Source organism: Lynx canadensis, chromosome A3 (genome assembly GCF_007474595.2).
Source record: "Lynx canadensis isolate LIC74 chromosome A3, mLynCan4.pri.v2, whole genome shotgun sequence".
NCBI classification, from domain to species: domain Eukaryota; kingdom Metazoa; phylum Chordata; class Mammalia; order Carnivora; family Felidae; genus Lynx; species Lynx canadensis.
This window is the reverse complement of record NC_044305.1, coordinates 333829-347724: the sequence shown is the minus strand read 5'-3', so window position 1 is coordinate 347724 and position 13896 is coordinate 333829. Positions and strand designations below refer to the sequence as shown.

The following is a 13896-nucleotide window of genomic DNA, read 5'->3' as shown; positions in this document are numbered from 1 at the left end:
AAAGGGGTTCCATGTAGTCTTCACGGATTAAATATTTAAATGTTTTGTGGGGAAGTCTGTCAGGCTTTGTGGGATAGAGTGAATCTGTTGTGGACCCAGCTCTCAAGGGCTTTGCGATCCCATCTGTTGGGGAAGACAAGGTATTCCTCTAACAGATTTGTATGAGATGAGCTTTGAGAGCTTGGAGGCCTAGAGCACCTGGTGGGGCAGGTAGAGACACGGACATGCCTGGGAGGGGCTGGGGAGCAGCAGAGCACCTGCTTCCCTGAAGCCTCAGTTCCCTATCTCAGGGAAAGGATAACGCGGCTCGCCTCCCGTGATTCAAGGGCATGGAAAGCACAGGGCCTGACCACAGCCACTGTCGGCGTTTGACCGGCATCTTCTGTCACTTCCTCTGAACAGGTTGGGTTGCTTATTGGTAGACATACTCATAATGATGTACTTTTTATATCATGCATCTTGCTCGTTTACTTTCAGGAACTATCACAAGAATCTTCTACGCTGTTTCGTAGCCGTTGTGTACATTTTTAATAGCTATTTTGTTCCACTGAGTGTGCTTGCTTGTACAGTTGGGCAGGTTTCCATTTTCACTATTTTACAACAACAGTATACACCTTTTTCTATATCTGGGAACATTTTTTTTTTAGGAGGAATGGCCCTAAAGTGGAACTATTGTATCAAAGATAGACTCACTAAGGCCTGATTCGTTCGTTCTTGCAGCTTCCGGCACAGGCTGAACACAGCTTGTCCATCTTACTGCCTCCTTCCTCCTATGATTCTGTCCGGGAATCTTCCATCCTCTTGAATCAATAGACAGTATTAATCTGGCCTTTCTGCTTCTTGGTTTTCATAAGCCTTTTCTTACTGCCTCCTCGTGTTGCACAATTTAACGACTACCAGGAGGCTTCCTGAGCTCTCTGCCACAGCCAGCATGATGGCATAGAGGTGTAAGAAGAGGGCAGAGGCAGACAGGGGTCAGAGCTTGTTGGCAAAGCCTGTATTTTACTCAGTGTCCTAGGAAGCCTTAGATGTGTCCTAGGAAGCCTTAGATGTCATCAGGTTTCTCTTTTATAAAAGACAACTCCGCTGAATGGAAAATGGCCAATGCGCAAGAGTGGCAGTGAGGCGGACACACGCCAGAAAAGGTCTGCGTGGCTTCTAGAATGAAAACTGCCACATGTCAGTGTACCAGACACAGAGCAAGCAATGAATAAGTGGTAGGACTGCTTACGGTTCCGTAAGGGACCGTGGGGAAAGGTGACAGGCAGGCCTCCCCTCCCAGGTGGCCAGTAGGATGAGCAGGAGTCCTACCTGTATGGGGAGGGAAGTGTGTGGACGCTGGTTCTCCTGCTTTTCCACGCCCCTGTCTGAAGGCGATTCTGGGGGCGTGGCTGGACAGTGGTGGTGGCACTTCATTGGTTGGGCAGGAAGAAAGGAAGTCCCATCTCTGCGCTCCAGGGGTGAACAAATGTCAGTCCCTAACCAGTGGCCGGAGGAAGGGGGGCGTCGGCCTCTGGGTCATCTCCTAGCAGCTCCCTCTCCCGTTCTTGGACGAGCAAAGTCAGCGGCGAGACAAGTCCGCACACCTCCCCTTTCGCAGGTTTCACCGCCTCACCTACCCGCGGACCGGAGCACCACGGGCACTGGCAGGAGGCTCGGCCCGCGCGCCTAGGTCCCGCCCCTGCCGGGTTGTAGGCGCTTCCGGCTCTGCAGTGCGGGCTCCGCCCACAGCTCCCGGGGCTTCCGTTCCCGGGCTGTCACTTGGGGCCCCGCCCCTGGGCTGTCGCTCGAGGCGCGGCCCGCACCCGGCGTTTCGGAGCAGCCGCTGTCACCTTGCGGCTCCGCCCCGCATGGGCGGAGCCTCCGCCTAGAGCTCTGGGCGCGTGCGCGGCCTGCCCCGCCCGCCGCTCCGACCCGCGGAGCCCACGTTCTTCCGGGGGCGCGCGCGCCGGTGCGGGTGCGTGCGTGAGCGTGCGTGGACGTGCGCGCCCCCGCCGCCTGTGCCGGTGCTGCTCCCGCGCCCTCTGCCGCCGCTGCCCCTGCCGCCGCCGCCGCCGCCTCCTCCCCCACCCTCGACCCCCGGGGTTCCCGAGACGCAGCCCCGGCTGAGGAGGAGCGCGTCGGCCGGCTGCCCAACAGCGCCGCGGAGCTGAGGAGCGGAGCCGCGGAACGGCGGGCGGGCGGGCGGGCGGGCGGACAGGTGAGCTCGCGGCGGGCCCCACGGGCCTCCCGTCAGGCCGGGCAAGGCAGGAGGAGGGGCGAGGGGGTCTGCAGGGTGGCGAGGGGGCGGCGCGCCCGCAGCGGAAGCGGCGGCGACCCTCCCTCCGGGCCGGGGGCGCGGGGCGGGGGCCGGCGGGGGAGGGAGCTTCCCGGGAGTGCTCGCCGTAGCGGCGGGGCGGGTGGGCGCTGCGGCCTGCGAAGAGGAGCCGGCGGAAAGGTGCGCCCACCGCGCGGCCCCGGGCCCGCGCGTGCCCTCGTCGGGGGCCATGCGAGGGGTCTGTGCGCGCCGAGCGGTGCCCGGGTGCCGCCGCAGGGCCGCGGTGGCGTCGGGGACGACCACATCTGGGCGCAGCGTCTCTCGGGGCAGCCCGCACTCAGATGGGGGTGGGTAGGTGGGGCCGCAGTCCCGTGGGGGCTCTCGGGTGTGTGCGACGCTTCAGCAGCCGGTCCCCCTCCTGCCCGATCGCGGGCAGCGCGCGGCCTTCCTCCGCCCCCACTGTCCCCGTGACTGACCTGAGGGTCTTTTCCTTCCCGGAGGAGGGGGGGCGGTGGCTAAGATGGTTGAGAACCGCTGGTCTAAGGGAGCCACACGTAATCTGGTCCCTGGGGCATTATGTCTATGGCTGGGGGAATTGAAATGTGTTCCTGAGCGAGCTCTCAGTTAATCTCTTAGGTTGAAATCATTTGGTTTGTAAAAGTAATAATAATAAAACGTTTTTATCAGTTTTATAAAGACGTTATTTTGCGAAGTGCTTTGTATTGTGCTCTGAAGGAGACAGTATTCAGAACTCATCCGGTCAGGGTCTGACTTGTTTGTGTCGAGTGCTGGACTGCGAGCTCTCTTTCGTGCGCCTAGGAGATGGTTTCTCAAAATTCATTCAGTTGTGTCATACAGGAAAAGGAAGCAAAAGTTTCAATTTTTTTTTTAATTTTTTTTTTTCAGGTTAGATCTGATAGGGGACATTTTAACTTGCTGGTCTTGGCCTAATAGTGCTACGTTTGAATGTCCTTAGTTGTCTAAAAAAACCACCTTAATGACAGAAACAGCTACGTTGCCCCAGCTATTGACATGGTGGCCTAAAGGCAGTGCCCTGGCTGGCGCTTCCAAGACTTTATGTTCATTTATTTGCTTCTTTCTTGTTAGATGTCAAGCGAAGTTTCGGGTTGGAGTAATCCGTTAAGCAGGAGATGAAATCAGAAGCCAGGATTCGAGGGTTTGGGGGAACCTTATAGTCGAGTGTTCACAACTCTCCTTTCCCCTGTGTCAGTGTTCTCGGACTCAGGGCAGCTCCGGGTGGCACATGGCCAAACCGAGAGCTACAGGAGCTGCTTCTGGCTGGCCGACTGTGTGGCCGACCTGTGTGTTTGATACAGATGGCCTTGTGCCCCCACTGGTCATCGTGGTTCCTCTTTGTCCACCCGCGCAGGACGCTAAGGGAGATGTGTGTTCAGGACCCCCACGGCCTGGCCCCTTGGCCCGGTCTAAGCACAGCACCCAGGGGTTGTGTGATGAGCAGACACTCGGGCTCGCCGAGGCACCGGCTTCTCAGCTGGAAGGCGACCCTTATTGGGGAGCATGCCTGTCAGGCCTCTCCCGCGCCTCTGTGACCAGTCTCCTACCTCTGGCCTTCCGACTCACTCTTCCCCTGCCACAGTGGCCTTCTTGCTAGTCTCTTAGGAAAGTCATCTGCTGTGTCCTCCGGTCTGCCCAGAACACTCACTTCCTCCCCCTCGTGCTCCAAGAGGCTCGACCCTCCCTGACTGCCCTGCCTAGAATTTCAACTCGCCACCTCCTGTTTCCTGTCTCCCTTCTTTCCTTAATTTTTCTTCAGCGCTTAGGTATTTTAATGTCCTGTGTAACGGATTTATTGTGTCGGTGTTTTACTGCAAGAGAAGGTCCACAGGGAGGCTGTCCCGTGCAAAGAACTGTTGCTGGCACACAGTATGTGCCCAGGAAATACTTGTTGAATGAATGATAGTGACGAGCTTAGCAGTTCTGTGCAGCACACCGTCTATTGCTTGGAAGTCATTGTGGGTTAGCACTGAGCACATAGAGGTTCTGGGTTCTGAGGGAATGCTGGCGAGCCACCTGCCCTTTGGGAAAGGACAGCCAGTACTGAGAACCTTTTCTGCAACTTCTAGCTTAAGTTATTTCAAAATGGGAAGTATTTAAAGTCAGAAGATCTGTAACTGATAATAATGCTTCCAGAAATTCTGTCTTTGGTTACTCCCCCTCCCCACCCCCCCCCCCAAGCCCCACACAGGCTGGTCTTAATACTTGGTGACATCTGTTGGTTAATTGGGCTGAGAGGTAGTAATTGTTCCGAGAGCTACTTGAAGTGAGCTGTTCCTGAAGGCCTAAGCCCGGGTCTCGTTGTGTGACTGTGACAGGAGCAGGCGGAGTCCTGCTTTGTGCTTAAATGGCTCTGGAGCCCTTCACCTCAGGCCCCTATTAACTCAGAGTAAGTGCATTTTTGTGTGTTTCTGAGGATGGTACTCTTAATTAAGGTGGTCGTGTCTTGGCCACTTTGTCCTCGAGTCCTCCTGCAGAGGTGGCCCTGTGCTCAGTTGTGAGCTACCCTGCAGTCCTTACTTGTTCCCAGAACTCGATTTAGGCCTTTTGTCCCAGTTGCTGCAGCGACCACCTACCTGACGCCACCACGCAGAATCCCCTAACAGGCTACTGGACGGTGCCTGTTTAGAGCCTGAGTATGAGGTGCACACGCTGGTCCTGGGGGGTAGTGGGTGCTCGCTAGGTGTTGAGTAAATGACTGAATTGCAGGGGAGCTAGGCAGTTGTGATAAGGTGGAGTATTATCTAAGATGGGAGTTTGCTTCCAACGTCAGAGAACAAAATGAGTGTGGGACACCCAGCAGAATCACCCTTGAACATTCCTTCGCTCTCCTATGAAGTACTCTGGGCGGGGTTTGGAGTATACAGTGCTGTCAGCAAACAGCGTCCCGTTTTCCAGTAAAGAGACAGACGCCTGTGTCTTCTGGGGACTGGTATCCAGCTTGGTGACCAGTCCTTTGCACAAGTGGAGAGGAGGCTCTTAGCTCTAGTGGTGCCCTCGTGAGTGTCTAGATGCTCTGAATAGCGGTTGAAACTACGGTACTCCTAAAACGAGGCTTACTCTTCCACTCTGATTGGTTGGTTAGATCTGAGCATTCTTGGGCTGCAGACACCCCGCCTGCGGGTCAGCAGAACCCGTGCTAGACTTTTCCTTCCTGAAAAGGACAAGACCGGGCTGGAGTGATTAGGGGCCTCCCTAAAATGGGGGTAATGGTACCTGCCCTGCCTGCCTGTTTGGGGAGTATGCGGGATGATAAGTGAAAGGTGTCTCATCAACTGCTTCCTAAATAGAAGTGACCAAGGTGCTGAAAGATGGTCACAGTCCTGTTTTATGAAAACGCTAACCCTAATTTCAGAGAGGGCAGTGCTGTGCCTTTACCATCCTGACACCAGGGCCAGCCCTCAAATAATGACATCCCCTGAAGAAGATTAGCAGCTAGTCCGTCATCGGTGGCTTGGGAAGATTTAAGGATTAGATCAGCAAACGGCCTGTAGTTTGCATTCTGTCGTTCCTTGGTGTTTGCGCTAGTTTTGTTGAATGCCTTGTGTGCTTGCCAGCGGGCGTCCTTAGAGCTGAGACTGCAGAGATGGGGTCCAGCACCTCACTCTAAAGAGAGAAGTGTCTGATGGCACCAGGGGTGGGATGTCCCCGAAAATGCCATCTTAATCAGTGTTCTTTTTAAGGACTGATCGGTATATACTAAAAGTTCACTTCATTCGAAAACTATTCTGCGTTGTTCATGTATCTTACGTAAATGGTTTTATTATTTTTTATTTCAAACGTTTATTTATTTTTGAGAGAGAGAGTGAGAGTGTGCTCGAGCATGGGGGTGCAGAGAGAGAGGGAGACACAGTCCCAAGCAGGCTCCGTGAGGCAGGGCTGAAACTCTTGAAGCGGGGCTCGAACCCATGACCTGAGCCAAAACCGAGAGTCAGAAGCTCAACGGACTGAGCCATCCAGGTGAAATAAAAATTGTTTCTTTCTTTATTTTGAGCGAGAGGAAGCAAGCATAAGCAGGGGAGGGGCGGAGAGGAGAGACAGAATCCCAAGCAGGCTCAGCACCATCCGCACAGAGCCTGATTGCAGGGCTTGAACTCACAAACTGCAAATCATGACCTGAGCTGAGATCAAGGGTTGGTCACTTAACCCATTGTGCCACCCAGACGCCCCTAAAAATGGTTTTTAAAGCTTAGTTCTGGGGGCACCTAGGCGGCTCAGTTGGTTAAATGTCCAACTCTTGAGCTCAGCTCAGGTAGTGATCTCATGGTTCGTGGGCTCGAGCCCCACTTCAGGTTCTGTGCTGACAGTGCAGAGCCTGCTTGAGATTGTGTCTCTCCCTCATTCTCTGCCCCTCCCCACACTCTTGTTCTCAAAATAAACAAATAACTTCAAAAAAAACCAAACTTAGTCCTGTGGCAGAAACCCAACTAATGTTTTTAAATTGTGTGATATATTGTGAGTGATCAGTGAATGTCCCTTGAATGTGTAAGTGTGAATGAACCTTATTTGTCATCCTTGGCTGTGTGTAATTTTATTAGCCTTTTAATTTTTCTGCATTGAACTTGTATCAGCAGCAAATACGGTGGTTGACGAGATGGAGTGTGCAGTCCTTTGGAGTCTCCACTGCTGCGTCCTGAGGAATTCTGTGCCAGTTGGTTACAAAACTGCAGCCCTAGGAGTCAGACGATTGGAACGCTGACCGGCCGCCCTGTCAGCTGTGCCCCACCCTGGCTATCTCTGGGGTGGCCGTCCCCTTTCTTAGAGAGCACTGTCAGTCCTGTCCTCGCTGGGTGGAGTAGACATGTGGTGCAGTGAAACCAACAGCACCTGAATCTCTGGCGTCTTGTGACCTTGCGTTGGTTCGGGGGTTGGGGGCCCAAGATCATGGGTCCTGCCTCAGACAGTCCCAGTAGAATGTAGAGGAAGGTGCTGGGCAGGAGTGGCTGGGCTCTGCAGAACAAGCCTGTATCACTGTCTCACTGTTTTCCCCCCCATCTATTATTGGAAGGGATTAGCAGCATAGCAAATGTTTGATTCTTACCTAGGCAGTCCCATTGAATTTTTCTTATTAAATAGGAGAGTCTTTTGTGAGAGGGTTTCTCTAGATAAATAATGAAAATTTTCTAGGTCAAACAGTACAGACTCTGTAATTTTTGCCACAGAGTATGAAGTTTATATTCTCTGTGGCAGTGTGTGTCTTTTCCTCTTCACTCACATGGGATTTTAACATTTTATATTTTGGTGCTCATTTAGCTACTGCTGTAGGGTTTGATAATAACAATCAGTGTTTTGGTGTTTTTGTTATTGTTTTTTGGCCAGTTGCAATAAATTTTGGTGTGATAAGAATTTAGTTATAGGGGTTCCAGGGTGATTCTGTCAGTTAAGCACCCAACTCTTGATTTCGGCTCAGGTCATGACCATGGTTTGTGAGATCAAGCCCCCCGTTGGGCTCTGTGCTGACAGCGCAGGGCCTGCTTGGGTTTCTCTCTCTCCCTCTCTCTGCCCCTCCTCTACTCATGTTCTCTCTCTCTCAAAATAAATAAATATATTTTAAAAAAAGAATTTAGTTATAAATAAAATGACTTCAGTTATGAAAGAATTTTTAGGGGCACCTGGGTGGCTCAGTCGGTCAAGCGTCTGACTTGGGCTCAGGTCATGATGTCAAGGTTTGTGGGTTCGAGCCCCATGTCAGGCTTTGTGCTGACAGCTCAGAGCCTGGAGCCTGCTTCGGATTCTGTGTCTGTCTGTCTGTCTCTGTCTCTGCCCCTCCACTGCTCACATTCTCTCTCTCTCTCAAAGTTTAATAAAACATTAAAAGAAAAAACTTTTAAAAGTACATGAAACCAACCAACATCTGTTTTTTAACTTAAAAAGAAGTTGTGTTGTGGGTAGAGATTTTTGCTGGATGAATTTATCTTATACTTTGAATGATGAGACTCCTCACATCTAAATCTAAAGTTCAGAATTTTTTTTTTTAAAGTTCAGAATTTGTAAATGTGATCTCGTGGTCCAGTTTTGTTTTGAGACGAAACCAGAAGGTCTACAGTTTAAGAATGACAGTTGTCTAGGAAGTATTTCTTAACTTGTCCGAGCAGTCACCCCCTGTTTGAAACAGTATGGTTTCTCATGGAATGCACTTAGAGGACCCCCTCCCCCTGCCCCCCAGTAGCAAACCCTCTGAAACGGTCCTAACCGCAGTTGGGAACAGGCCAGTTTACATAATGTGCATCAGCCTGATTCCCAGGACGGCTTTGCATCGTAGCTGTTACCCAGTTTTACAGATGAGGAAATTGACAGTTACATACTTTCCCTAGTGTAAAGGTGTGGTATTGAAAAGAATAAGCACCAGTAATGCCACCAGGTGTTAGAATGACAGCAGACAGAATTTACCCCTCTCGAAGCGCTGTTCCCTGTTGCGTCATCGTGCCCGTTGGGGTGACCCTAACTGAGTGCTGCCAGCAGCACCCTTCTTCCTGGTGTGTGTGCCCCACCCTGGAGCCCTCTGCCTCCCGGCTTCTTTCATAAGCGCCCTGTCTTGACAGCCAGCTAGGTCAGTCTGTCCAGCCAGCTACTAACATCATCTCGTCCTCGCCAAGGCCAGCGGATTGCAGCGCAAACAAGTGCGGGTGGCGTGGGCGTACTCTTGACTGTGCTGTAGCGTCTGATTCGCACCGTTTACTTGTGGCACATTTTAGGTGTTTATTATTTTTTAAAGGGAATTTTGTCTTATTTTTAAATTTCATTCATTTATTTGTTTGTTTATTTTAATGTTTATTTTTGAGAGAGAGAGACTGAGCATGAGCGGGGGAGGGGCAGAGAGAGAGGGAGACAGAATCGGAAGCAGGCTCCAGGCTCCGAGCCGTCAGCACAGAGCTCTGTGTAAGGCTCGAACCCACGAACCATGAGATCACGACCTGAGCCAGAATGGGACACTCAACCGACTGAGCCACCGAGGTGCCCCTCTCTTCTTTGTAAGTTTATTTATCTATTTTTGAGAGAGAGAGAGAGAGCGCATGTGTGCATGGGGGAGGGGCAGAGAGGGAGGGAGAGAAAGAATCACAAGCAGGCTCTGTGGTCCCAGCGTAGGGGCTCAGTCTCACGAACTGTGACATCATGACCTGAGCCTAAATCAAGAGTCAGACGCCCAACAGACTGAGCCACCCAGGAGCCCCTGTGGCGTGTCTTAAACCGGTCACAGAGTCACAGCATGTTGTGAGGCAGATATGGGTGAGCCTGTCCATTCATCAGACCTACATGCTGCACCCTGGAATGGGCCTGTGGTCTTTGTCCTGGCCTCTCCTAGAGTGACCATCCAGCTGAGGGACAGCTCACCCCGTCGACGGTGGTCGGGTGCAGAATTTGTTTCTGTGAACAGCAAACAGCTGTGTACAGCCTTACCTGATTAGATGCTATGTTTTTAAAAGACAAATGACAAGGCAAATTAATAACGTGTGAAATTTTTTTTAAGTTTAAGATGGAAAAAGAAACCCCTCTTGCCTCTCAAATGCATGTAACAATAGTTCGTGTTGGTGTGCAAGCTGTGAGTCTGGAACGCTGAGAGCAGCGTGGCTCTCATCCCGCGTTGTGAACTTCGTCTGTGTGTGTTTGGGTTTATTTTTAACTACTGTAAAGGGTTTTAATGTAGTATCTTATTCAGATGAGGCTTAATGTATAAGAAAAGAAGCCACTTGTGCTTAGGGTAGGAACAGATTGCTCCTGTTTGTGAAACAGTTACTGAGAGTTGGAAGCCTGGGGCTCAGTCAGTCAGGCATCCATCTGCCTTCCGTTCAGGTCAGGATCTTGCGATTTGTGGGTTCCAGCCCCACATCAGGCTCTGTGCTGACAGCGCAGAGCCTGCTTGGGATTCTCTTCTCTCTCTCTCTCTCTGCTCCTGCCCTGCTTGTGCTCACTCTCTGAAAATAAATAAATACGCTTTTTAAAAAATTAAAAACAGAAAACAGTTATGAGACTTGGGGGTCAGACTTGCATTTGGATGACGACCCCACTGGCCCCTGCCAGAGTGACTGAGTGGATGGTGCGGTGCTTCTGAGCCTCGGTCTCCTCATCTGTAGATTGGAGATGGTAATAGTGATAACTGATATTTATTGATGTTTGTTGTGTACCAGGCACTGCTGTAAGCACGTGAGCTGGCTCACAGACATTCGATGCTAGGCTGTTTCCATTCCCGTTGGACAGAGGGGACGTGGGGATGTTTAGGAAGTTGCCCGGGTTACTGAGCTCATGAGTAGCTGAGCCAGGTTCCAGCCCAGGCAGGTGACTTCACAGCTGCCCTCACGCCACCCAGTGGCCCCGGTGCCCGTCCAGCAGACTTCTTAGGAGCATCTGGTGGTGTCCAGGTACGTGTGCCCCTCGATGCCTACACGTGGTAGTACTCCCTAGACTGGAGCTGGCACGTTGGTCCGGCTACAGCCGTGACCGCGAGTTCTCCCCCGCTGTACCCAGCTTCTGTTTGGAGGTGACACTGCCTCTGACATCAGGCGTCTCTTACCGTTGGCTTGGCAGCAGTGTTGCTTGTTTTCATTCTAGAGTCAGTGGGCTCGTTTGCTTCTGGTTGTGGATGCAGGAAGGGGTCGCTGTGAAACCGTGTCCATCTGACTTCATCAGAGGCTGGCCATGTCCACAGGGGACTTTCACGTTGGGCAGTAGGAATCCGTGCAGGGAAGCCTTGCCAGTTCCAGCAGGTGTATTTGAATTTTTTTTTTTCAACATTTATTTATTTTTGCGACAGAGACAGAGCATGAACGGGGGAGGGGCAGAGAGAGAGGGAGACACAGAATCGGAAACAGGCTCCAGGCTCTGAGCCGTCAGCCCAGAGCCTGACGTGGGGCTTGAACTCACGGACCGCGAGATCGTGACCTGGCTGAAGTCGGACGCTTAACCGACTGCGCCACCCAGGCGCCCCTTTTTTTTTTAATTTTTTTTTCAACATTTATTTATTTTTGCGACAGAGAGAGACGGAGCATGAACGGGGGAGGGGCAGAGAGAGAGGGAGACACAGAATCGGAAACAGGAGGTGCATTTGGGGATGTGTTCCTCTTGGAGACACAGAAGATACTGGGCCTTGTCTGTCGCGTTTTATGAACTCTCACCCACTGGGCTTCAGAAAACTCTTCCTGGTAGGCGTTCATGAGAGCCCCTCTCTGCCGTGGTACAAAATAGCTCCGGGTTCTCCTGCTCTGCCTGTGGACCCTTGGGCCTGGTCTGCAGAGAGCCTGGTGCCTGCGTAGGTTGACTGTGACGTCAACACCCTGAGATTTTAGGTGCTGTGAGGCTAAAATACCTACTAGCAAAATCCCTGATGCTCATTACTTCATGAGAAATACTTTGTCTTCCAGTGTCTAGTTTTATGTTCAGATTTGGGGATATATTAAGGTTTTCTGGAAACTTTTGGTCATAGTAATGGTTCTGGCCTAGAAGCTTCTCTGGCATGGTGCACAGAGGAGCGCTTATCAGCTCCAGTGCTGAGAATGGAAATGTCACTTGTACTTGCCGGTTGCGTCCTGGGGGCAGGGGCTCTAGCTTGTTTTAAGCTCCCTGTGCACAGAGGGGTTAGAAGCTGTTGGTGCCGCGCTGGTGTCCTATTCCAGGGCCTCATTTTGCGTTGCCCAGATCCATTTCCCTGTGCTGTTTGCACATCAGAGGATGAGCGGGCAGGAGGGAGGGCGAGGTCAGAAGTGGCAGGCGCCTGCGGGATGTGGTAGGCATTTGTTAGAGGACAGGTTCTCTCCAGGTTGGTTCACAGGGAACCTCCTTCTCATGAGTAAAGTTTTGAGAACGTTCAGTTCCTATTCATTGTTTCATTTTTTAGTCTCCTCACAGTTGAACATATTTATTGTGATTCTGCTCAACTTCTGATCTCCTTTCCCTTTTAACTTCTGTTCTAAGCATCACCTAACTAAGAAAATCCTTATTTGGTTTCTGGACATAGTTACTACTGATAAAATTAATTCAGCTTTTACTGAATGTTGTGCCAGAACCCGGGGCAGCTGCTCAGTTCGTAACTCAGAAGGGCTTCAGCACTAGGCTTGCTCTCGGCCACCACACCCTCTTCTTGCAGGAATAGTTGCCCAGTTTGGGAAACCCAGGATTCTGCTCAAGGGTGTGTGGCCCTGGGGCCAGACGTCTCTGCTCTCCCTCAGGTGTCTGTCTGTTGCAACCTGCTGCCATCAGTCTTGTTTCCCGTGTTGGAGCTCAGGAGAGCAGAATGCCCGCTCTGTGGTGCAGGAGGACGCGGACACTCTCTCTGTGACCAAGGGCAGTGCTTGCTGTATGGAAAACAGTGCTCTTTCCGTGCCTCGGATTGGGCTGGGCCCCTCCCTTCTCTTACGCTCTGAGGCTTGGTGGGGAAGTTGGCTTTAAAGAAGGGACTCATTTTGCTTTTTATTTTCTTTGTTTTAAGGCTCGGCATCATTGTTGCTTTTTATTCTTCACATCTTTTGTGGAGTTCCTATATTTCCAGTGACTTCAAGAATTCTTTTCATTTGAAAATTATTTTATTTTGGGGACACCTGGGTGGCTCAGTTGGTTAAGCGTCCAACTTCGGCTCAGGTCATGATCTCGTGGTTTGTGGGTTCGAGCCCCACGCCGGATTCTGTGCTGATATCTTGCTCAGAGCCTGGAGCCTGCTTCGGATTCTGTGTCTCCTTCGCTCTCTGCCCCTTCCCTGCTCGTGCTCCGTCTCTCAAAAACGAATAAAAGGTAAAAAAAAAAAAAAAAAAAAAAAAAAGGAAAGGAAAAAGAAATTATTTTATTTTTTTAGTAGGCTCTATGCCTAACATGGGGCTCGAACTCACGACCCTGAGTTCAAGAGTGGCTCGCCCTACCTTGAAATTCATTTTAAGTTAGGAATAAATATAACAGAAGACTGTAACATTTGGCATCAATTCTTTTGTGTTTTCCACATTTGTTGACTCTTGCTTAGAATTTCTTCCAGTATATAAGTGGAGTTAATTGGTGCTAATTTCTTTTGTAGTGTACGGATTTTTTTCTTTCAGAATAGGTAACAGATTCAGAGTTAAACCTTCAGATCAGTTTTCTGAGCCTCTCCCTGTGTTCTGAGTCTGTCCCAGCGCTGGGAGTACTGGCCCTCCCTGGCTCGAGGCTGGAGCTTTAGATCCACCTGCTTCTTGAATGTTCTTTGGTACTAGATTATTACCAGGTTCACCGCAGACCATAGATGAAAATTCCTGGTCTTTGGAACACCAGTTGTATCTCATGTTTTAGTATCTTTGTTTTTAGCAGGGTCTCTTGCGTGGGGTTGGGTGCAGAGTGCCTGAGGCAGAACAGCAGAACCTCTGTCCGCCTGTCCCAGTGGAACCGCCGTTCTCCGTAGCCCTTGTGCACCTACTCCTGTGTCTTTGTCCTGCTCCTTCGGCGACCTCTCTTTCACTTGAGGCTGTCGGCGTCTGTTCCTTCCCTTCTTTTCCTCCAACTTCTGTCTTCAGTTTACCTTCACTGCTGGCAAGGCAGAGAAATTTACATTGTGTCTTGTAACCAAAGTTGCTGTGGGTAAGTTTATTGTTGAAATCCATGGATGGTTACATTGTATCCGCCTGTGAAAACCCTGTTTATTGTAGAGCCAG

General features: G+C 51.1%; 1 protein-coding gene across 3 annotated transcripts in view; it reads left to right on the top strand.

Moving 5' to 3' along the window:
- The window catches only part of DNAJC5 (DnaJ heat shock protein family (Hsp40) member C5), a 49356-nt gene that overhangs the window by 8387 nt on the left and 27073 nt on the right, over positions 1-13896 (top strand). Inside the window, exon 1 of one of the 3 annotated variants that reach the window (XM_030309152.1) lies at positions 2000-2200. The exons of the other annotated variants lie outside the window; for them this stretch is intronic. The gene's annotated coding sequence lies outside the window, so the exon portion shown is untranslated. Of the gene's footprint in view, positions 1-1999; positions 2201-13896 lie in introns of those variants that run through there. 3 annotated transcript variants of the gene reach the window in all.